Source organism: Spodoptera frugiperda, chromosome 13, assembly GCF_023101765.2.
Source record: "Spodoptera frugiperda isolate SF20-4 chromosome 13, AGI-APGP_CSIRO_Sfru_2.0, whole genome shotgun sequence".
Classification (NCBI taxonomy): domain Eukaryota; kingdom Metazoa; phylum Arthropoda; class Insecta; order Lepidoptera; family Noctuidae; genus Spodoptera; species Spodoptera frugiperda.
In genome coordinates, this window is record NC_064224.1 from 5,940,842 (window position 1) to 5,949,746 (window position 8,905).

At 32.9% G+C, this 8,905-nt stretch overlaps 1 protein-coding gene across 3 annotated transcripts in view; it reads right to left on the reverse strand.

Annotated features, from left to right (window-relative positions):
• Positions 1 to 8,762, reverse strand: part of LOC118270327 (ileal sodium/bile acid cotransporter) — a 40,549-nt gene extending 31,787 nt beyond the window's left edge. For 2 of the 3 annotated variants that reach the window (XM_035585874.2, XM_035585872.2), the window contains exon 1: positions 8,581 to 8,762. The gene's annotated coding sequence lies outside the window, so the exon portion shown is untranslated. Of the gene's footprint in view, positions 1 to 6,142; positions 6,291 to 8,580 lie in introns of those variants that run through there. The other variant, XM_035585871.2, reaches the window with a different exon arrangement.
• Positions 8,763 to 8,905: the final 143 nt, after the last annotated feature.

Below are 8,905 nucleotides of genomic sequence, written 5' to 3' on the forward strand. Positions count from 1 at the left end.
GTCCTTGTATCACGTCCCCTCTGATCTGAATTAATTACTTTTTATTTGCCACGGTCGACATTTTAACCGTCTTTTTGGTCCTGTGCAGCTGTACATCCTCAGACATTTTTACAGATCATTATTAACGTTTCTTCTTCTATATAATTTTACTTATTATAGAGTCAAGTTTAATTGCCGCACTCAGGGACATTCAATGATTACTTAAACTATAGTACTTGGTAACCATCCGCGATAATTTTGTATCAAAAACAATTGGTAACCACTAAATGACTCTCGAGTACGTCGGTAATACGTATTTCTTGCCGAAAGATCCCAGTCAAAGTCCGTTTTTGATAACCTACCTAATTTACCGCCAAGTTTGCTCACGACACTCAAATTTTCACAAAATACAAACTTTACACTTCACCAAGAATCACTCAATCCACTGGGCATGAACTCATAGAAATTCAATCAGTAGTTTTTGAGTTTATCACAAACAGACGAGCGAGAGGACGAGGCAGTTTGTTGTAATATTTATCCATTTTTTTCTTCAAGCCATGTAAAACACTCATTATCATATCTGTGTATAAAATAAACACATTTTGTAAGTCACGTGTGTTCCCCAGTTCCACTTAACGTTGGAATACTAATTTGTTTGAGCAGTAAGCATCGGATGCCGGCAGACTTTTTATTATTTGTTATTCAACAATGTAATTGGCTCACCAAATTGATGATGATATCGGTTACAAATATGTTGCTTATATAAAAAAGTATAACACATAATAGCCATAACTAGGGTTGCCAAACATACGACTTAAACCTATTTTTTGCACTTCGTACATTTTTATCATAGTTACTGAAGAGTTTGTTTATTAGTTTGATTTGAATATTTCTTTTTGAGTTGGATAGTGCTTTTATTGAGAAAAGCTATGACTATGACTATAAACTTAAAGAAATGTAACATTTTTCTGGTTTCAAAACCAAAATAATCAAAATATTTTGAAAACAAAGGACCTATTGAAATTTACTATTTTTCAACGTGCGGATATTGCGGAGCCCCGAAATATAGTGCGGTTGGCAGCCCTAGTCATAACAGCTGTTTTTATTTATTGTCTTCAGTACTATTATTATTCATGATGACTTTCCATTTTCTATAATGTTGGTTGTATGCTTAAAAGATAATGTAAAGATCCCATCAAAAACATCCTGTAAAAAACCCAAGTCTCGCAGCTCAGTCTTTCTACCGTCAAAAGTTGTGAGATCCATGTAATACCAAGTCGGTTAATCTATTTAGTGTCTACTTGAAGGACCTTCTGTCTTAAGTTATTACATAAGTTATTATCATGCCAATATTAAAAATATTTAACGTTTTAAACAAATAGATCGACTTGGACATCGCTTGATTTGATTATTAGTATGTATCACACTACACAGCACGACGGGCCAGCGACCAACAGGAACGAGAGTTTCAATCGCGTGAGGCGCGAGAGACTAAAGAATCTAATATAATATTGTAATATTCATTTTGTTTTCATGCGATGTCCAAGTCGATCTATTTGTTTAAAACGTTAAATATTTTTAATATTGGCATGATAATAACTTATGTAATAACTTAAGACAGAAGGTCCTTCAAGTAGACACTAAATAGATTAACCGACTTGGTATTACATGGATCTCACAACTTTTGACGGTAGAAAGACTGAGCTGCGAGACTTGGGTTTTTTACAGGATGTTTTTGATGGGATCTCATTTTTGTAGAGCCTTTCTTTTTGATACCATCTACTTCTAACGAATTTTGTTAAAGGTCTTATGATATTTTCTTATTTTTATATGTAGTCTTCCTCTTTTTCTTTTCCGGTACTACTTCTTGAGCTTCAGCCACAGTTTTTCTCAAAGCCCACTCCCTGTCTCTATGGGCTAGGCTAGTCGCGCTAACAATTTATATATAACAGATTTAAATTATAATATATTGTTTTATTAGATTTTCGTACTTCAAGACATGTCCAATCATGTGTTTTTCATTACGTCGACCATTTTACAAGTAATAATGTTGTTCAGTTTCATGGGCTAAACACACGGTTACCCACCCTATACCCCCTCCCTTGCCTCATATGGTAGGTACCTATCTACACCTATTAAATTTATAACCACCACCAACCACCAACTGCATAAATAACTTTGTAATCCCATATATTTATATGGGATTACAAAGTTATTGATGCAGTTGGTGTATTTGGAAAACTGGACCGAAATTACAAAATATTTAAGTTTTCCCATGATTAAGACACTAAACTCTATATGTATTCCAAATATGAAGCTTCTAAGTCTGCTAGAAGTGCCTTGGACTTTTGATGATCGGTGAGTCAGTGAGTGACAAAATTTAGAAACTTTAACAAGTTGTCATTCTTAAACTACTGGTTCAAATTGACTGAAATTTTAAATATTCCGTGTTTATACAATGCCGGATTAGTTACTGAAGATTCAGGTTTCTTGCTTTATCCACAACCGAATTATAGGGGTCGAAAAAGGCCCGAATTGCTTCGAGAAAAGGATGGTACGGCCGTGCCGCTTTTTTTTTGCTCGACTTGGGCACTGCCGTGCCCCCAGATGTGTATACACAATCCCATCAAAAACATCCTGTAAAAAACCCAAGTCTCGCAGCTCAGTCTTTCTACCGTCAAAAGTTGTGAGATCCATGTAATACCAAGTCGGTTAACTCTATTTAGTGTCTACTTGAAGGACCTTCTGTCTTAAGTTATTACATAAGTTAGGAATCATGCCAATATTAAAAATATTTAACGTTTTAAACAAATAGATCGACTTGGACATCGCTTGATTTGATTATTAGCATGTATCACATTTACACAGCATGATACGGGCCAGCGACCAACAGGAACGAGAGTTTCAATCGCGATGAGGCGCGAGAGACTAAAGAATCTAATATAATATTGTAATATGTCATTTTGTTTTCATGCGATGTCCAAGTCGATCTATTTGTTTAAAACGTTAAATATTTTTAATATTGGCATGATAATAACTTATGTAATAACTTAAGACAGAAGGTCCTTCAAGTAGACACTAAATAGATTAACCGACTTGGTATTACATGGATCTCACAACTTTTGACGGTAGAAAGACTGAGCTGCGAGACTTGGGTTTTTTACAGGATGTTTTTGATGGGATCTCACTTCTTTTTGTAGAGCCTTTCTTTTTGATACCATCTACTTCTAACGAATTTTGTTAAAGGTCTTATGATATTTTCTTATTTTTATATGTAGTCTTCTTTTTCTTTTCCGGTACTACTTCTTGAGCTTCAGCCACAGTTTTTCTCAAAACCCACTCCCTGTCTCTATGGGCTTTTCTCGGAGGCTTTGATAGTCGCGCTAACAATTTATATATAACAGATTTAAATTATAATATATTGTTTTATTAGATTTTCGTACTTCAAGACATGTCCAATCATGTGTTTTTCATTACGTCGTTTTACAAGTAATAATGTTGTTCAGTTTCATGGGCTAAACACACGGTTACCCACCCTATACCCCCTCCCTTGCCTCATATGGTAGGTACCTATCTACACCTATTAAATTTATAACCACCACCCACCACCAACTGCATAAATAACTTTGTAATCCCATATATTTATATGGGATTACAAAGTTATTGATGCAGTTGGTGTATTTGGAAAACTGGACCGAAATTACAAAATATTTAAGTTTTCCCATGATTAAGACACTAAACTCTATATGTATTCCAAATATGAAGCTTCTAAGTCTGCTAGAAGTGCCTTGGACTTTTGATGATCGGTGAGTCAGTGAGTGACAAAATTTAGAAACTTTAACAAGTTGTCATTCTTAAACTACTGGTTCAAATTGACTGAAATTTTAAATATTCCGTGTTTATACAATGCCGGATTAGTTACTGAAGATTCAGGTTTCTTGCTTTATCCACAACCGAATTATAGGGGGTCGAAAAAGGCCCGAATTGCTTCGAGAAAAGGATGGTACGGCCGTGCCGCTTTTTTTGCTCGACTTAGGGAGTGGCACTGCCGTGCCCCCAGATATTGGAATCGGTTTTACGTATTTGGTATTTTTTATAAGATTCTGCTAAACGGAACAAGTACCGGGGTAAAACGGGAAGTATAGAGATGGAAGAGGGGTGACATTTTTCATAGTATCACCCCGTTCTACGGTACCTAATGCTTCAGCTTAATATCTTTTAAGTCTGCAATGCCTCTCAATAAGTTTGGATCATAAAAAATCAATGACGTGTCAAGGTAGTAGTAGTGTGAGAAAAAACTGAAACGTTTCATTCATAGAATCTTTGTTTTATAAACACTTTAATCAGTCACAAATATTTGAGCATAACATAACAAAACGTTTTGCCGTAACTCTTTAAAACTATCAAACAAAACACATTTTACGTAATAATAACATTTTATTTGATTAGCGTTTTAGAGAGTTTCTAACTATAACATTTTAAATAATGTTATTTCACTTTTTTATGTCAATATTGTATACGTAGTAAATCAATGCAATATTGATAGGAGATATGAGAATTTACCAAAACTGAAAAATAATCGAAAGACTTCATTGGTTTTCATTCATGTGCTATAATTAATTCCATTATTGATCTCTTAAAAATCTCTTAAATTAACCAGTTGCTTTGTAGACACCTATTCAAAATTAAACAATGTAAATTAAGGAGGTACCTATAATAAAACCTTTAAGATCACGGATTTGCGAGCTGCCTAGCGGGTTACCGGGACCCCGGCTCGAAGCAGGAGTAGGAACGGGGTGGTTTTTAGTCAATAAAAGTCTGACACTAAAAGGCAGGAGGAGTCATTGGATGATATTCCTCATGTAAAAAAAGATCACGGATGTATTTTTTAAAGGTAGATATGTCCAACACGTCTTGATGTTCCATTAAAAACTACAAAGCCTCAATAATGAATACCTTCTCGGAACCAAAGGTTGAATGACGTCAAGTCAAGAGTCTCCGGTTCGACTGGCTTATGGCATAGGAATTTCCAGACCAAATTCATTCTTATTAATTTTAGTTTATATTGTAAAACTGAGAGAATTTCCGAGAAATTGGCAATTATCTAGTAACACACTTTTTTTGAGAGGGGACAATTATCCAATGACTTGTCTCGCCTTGGGTTAGGCGAGAGGGAGTGTCAAACTGTTACTGACTAAAAACCACCCCGTTCCAACTCCTGCTTTTAACCGGAACAACGGTAACCTGTTACGTTGTCCGCAGCTCCGGATCGGGCAACAGCTCTACTGGGTAAAGAAATAGGTAAGCGATACACGATATATAATGATTAACGTGATATTAAAATTGCTTTACTTTTATCCCATTAGGGGTAGTAGAGTAGAGATACTAACGACCGAAATGATCTAATTTGATCTCAATCGAACATTTTTATACTAGGATCGATTTTTGACATTATTTTGTTGTTACTATGGACTTCCTGTCAAAAACATAAATCGATCCCTCAATTTTGAATCAAGATCGATTTAAATTGGTTATTAATTTCCAGGGTTAATTCAATTATGCAAAGGCAAGGTAGGTAAGTATCGATGGAAATTTGTTTTTACTGATCCAAAAGTACAACATTCACTTCCCGTTTAAACTATAAATAACTAAGTACTTTATCGAACAACATTCGATATTCAAGGAAAGTCATCAAGTTTATAAAACACCGGAACATGCTTTTCATACCTTCCCTGTATGCCTGTCTGTGGAATTTGTTTACAAAATATTGACACAATCTTTCAACATTGAATGGAAACTGATTGTCGTTGTTTATTTTAAACTACTGATGATACACCGACAGAAAGAAGATAAATAATTCTTCACGATAAATTTCGAGACACAAAATAATTAGCAAAACATGAATCGTCCATAAAAACTTGACAAAAAGTAGCGTTATTGGTTCAGAACACGCAATACGTAGATACACAGTTTAAAACACCTTTGAAGCAATAACTTAACCCGTAAGATATAACATGAGATTATAAGATTACGAAATAGGTATAAGTACCTATTTTATCTATATAACATACAACAAAAACACGTGTAACGGTATAAGCAAGCAGGTTCGCACACTCGCAGTGATGCAACACCAAAAATTTAGTGAAAGTTCAACAAAATGTACCTTGTTCGATATTTGAAAAAGGCGCGGGAAGACGCGACTGACAGCACGCGCGCACTAGCCGCGCAGTTCGCGAGTACTGACTAGTGACGTGACGTAGGATTATGAATTCACAAATCGTTGGTTGCGACTTGCGAGTTGATTTTCTACGTCATATTCCTCTCGATTGTAAATTTGTTCAAGGGTAACCGATCACCGGCAAGTCTAGTGGACGCGTACAATCTCAGTGCACAGTGCACACACTTGATTACAAAATGAAGCTTTGAAAGGAATCAATTAAATTCTAGAATTTTTCAATTCCGTGACACCTATAGAGGCTGAAATTGCTTGAGTTACATTTGAAAGAGGGTTGAAAAAAGTTAATATAAACTTAATTTAATTTTTTATTTACCTAAGTTGAAATTAAAACATTCTATCAAGAGTGTCATCATCATTCCTTATTCATTTAAGCAGAAATATCTTCAAAAAAAGATGTTAGGTACATAAGAAAATAATTTCATAGAGCTGTAGTAACTTTTATCTTGTAGGTGTGAATGAATGCAGTTATTATTGCATACCATTGCCTATTGTTTAACACACATGCTATAGTTAGTTGTACTAAGGAATTTACTATTATTCCATTGATAAACTCTACAAGTTCAATAAATGACTTGTTTATATGTATGAAACAATAATAATGCTGTAATTATAATCTACATTTCTCTAATAAAGTTAAATTCTGTGAGACGGTTGTAAATAGTTAGTTATTTAAAAAAAAAAAAATTATAATGCAAATGGAACAATGTCAAAAGTTTTAATAACTAGATAGAGAACTCACAAGATCCAATTTGGTGTTTTTATGAAATTTCTTCATAATTATAATATTAATTATTTAATATGCCAATTTGCAGTTGGTTTATGTACACAAGTGACAAAATTTAAAATTGAACATTAATTTATTTACCTTTCACTTTACAGAAACTGATATGAATTAAGATATTTAACATTACATATATTTGACTTTTTCAATATTATTTATTACACTTGTTCAAACTTTTAGGTGTTGAATTAAGGAAAAATTTTAGTCATTACTAGGAGTAGGTACTTATTTTTTTGTGGCATTGTAACTGAGTATCCAATTCAATGCTATTGAGTATACTGCCAGCATTGGGTGACAAATAGATATTTTATAAATGATAAAGGGCAAGTTGGAAACAAGGCATGATGATTTTTTCAAAAACATTAAAGAACTTATATTTTCATATTTATATTTTTATAACTTTCGTGAGATATACTAAATTCATTATATTTTTCGTGTTACTCACATAATTATTTGACGACTAGTTTTAAGCCAGGAACAACGCAACAGTTGCCGCATTGTGTGTCGCAGAATACTGCTCATGAATATGAGCCTCTTGAAACTAGTTGAGTAAGACGAAAAACATAATAATCCACTTACATTTTCATATTTAACTACTATGAATGAGTTTCAAAAACCTTCAATTACTTATAATAAACAACAATAAAATTTATGATGACAGAAAATTACATATTTTTTATTTAAATTGTTACATAGAAACAATGAGGAAGTACCTAAGTACATAGTTTATGTAACATCATTTTTATAAGGATATTTCCTGGATAGCTTTATAGCAATATTTCCTCTTTTAACTTTTAAGCAATCACTATGAAAATGTAAGGTAGTTACTTCATTTAATTATATTTCTAGACTATCATATTCCCATGAGGCATATATTACCTGTGGTGTTTGAAAATCGAAAAGCTTTACTTTTAATGGATTAGCTTTATTAGCAAGGTTTATTATCTGTGGTCATGTAGGTAGTTATTGTAACACAATTTGAGACACTATGTAGTTATTCAGAGATTTTATTATTCTAAAGCAAACTGTTCAGTATTCAACGAATTTAAAATACAGTAGCTACTGGAAATGTTTTGTTACCTTTTTCAAGTTTTTTATAAATGAAGATCTAAATAAATAATGCATGAGTTTCAAACTTATGTTTCGAGAAGTCTGTTGGAATCTAATTTACGTGTTTTTTTTTTAATATTAAAGAATAGTAAATGGAATAATAAAGTTTATTATTTTTGATAGGAATATTGTTTTTTTTTTTAATTTATTGGGTTGATGTTTGACCATTGTTTCACGTGAATATTTATTACGAAAAGATTTAAGTGAAGCTATTATTAAGACGTTTAGAATATGTACCCTATCTTCAAGATTTCTCGACAAACAAAACTTATTAGATGTTATGTAAAATTGACAAGCACAGGTAAGACTCGTAAATTATTAATAAAAAAATAGTAAATAATGAGAATAACTGAAAAGTTTTATTGAATATGTGCTCAATTCTTTATTCCTACGTTGTTTTTAGTAAATATTTCACAGTTATGTGAAATACTTTAATGTATTAACTTGTGAAAGTATAACTCCAATGACTTACATTTTTCCTTGACAAAATCCAATAGTTCTTCGATCTTCTAACTGTTAATACTGCACACTTTTAACGAAATGTATATTTATTGATTCAATAACTTATAATGTGGAGTTATCACATTCATTAATTCATTAAATTGTTCCACTCACTGAACTCAAGTTACGAGAACGACGAAACTTCCTCATGAAGTATGAACCTCGTGAATAAGATTAGGATGACAGTGACAAGACAAGACATTCCTTGACATTGACGGTTAAACAGCTGACTGGTTGAGGTTTTTCTATTTCTTTTGCATATTAGTTCTATTAAATAGCTACTTTTTACCTTCACA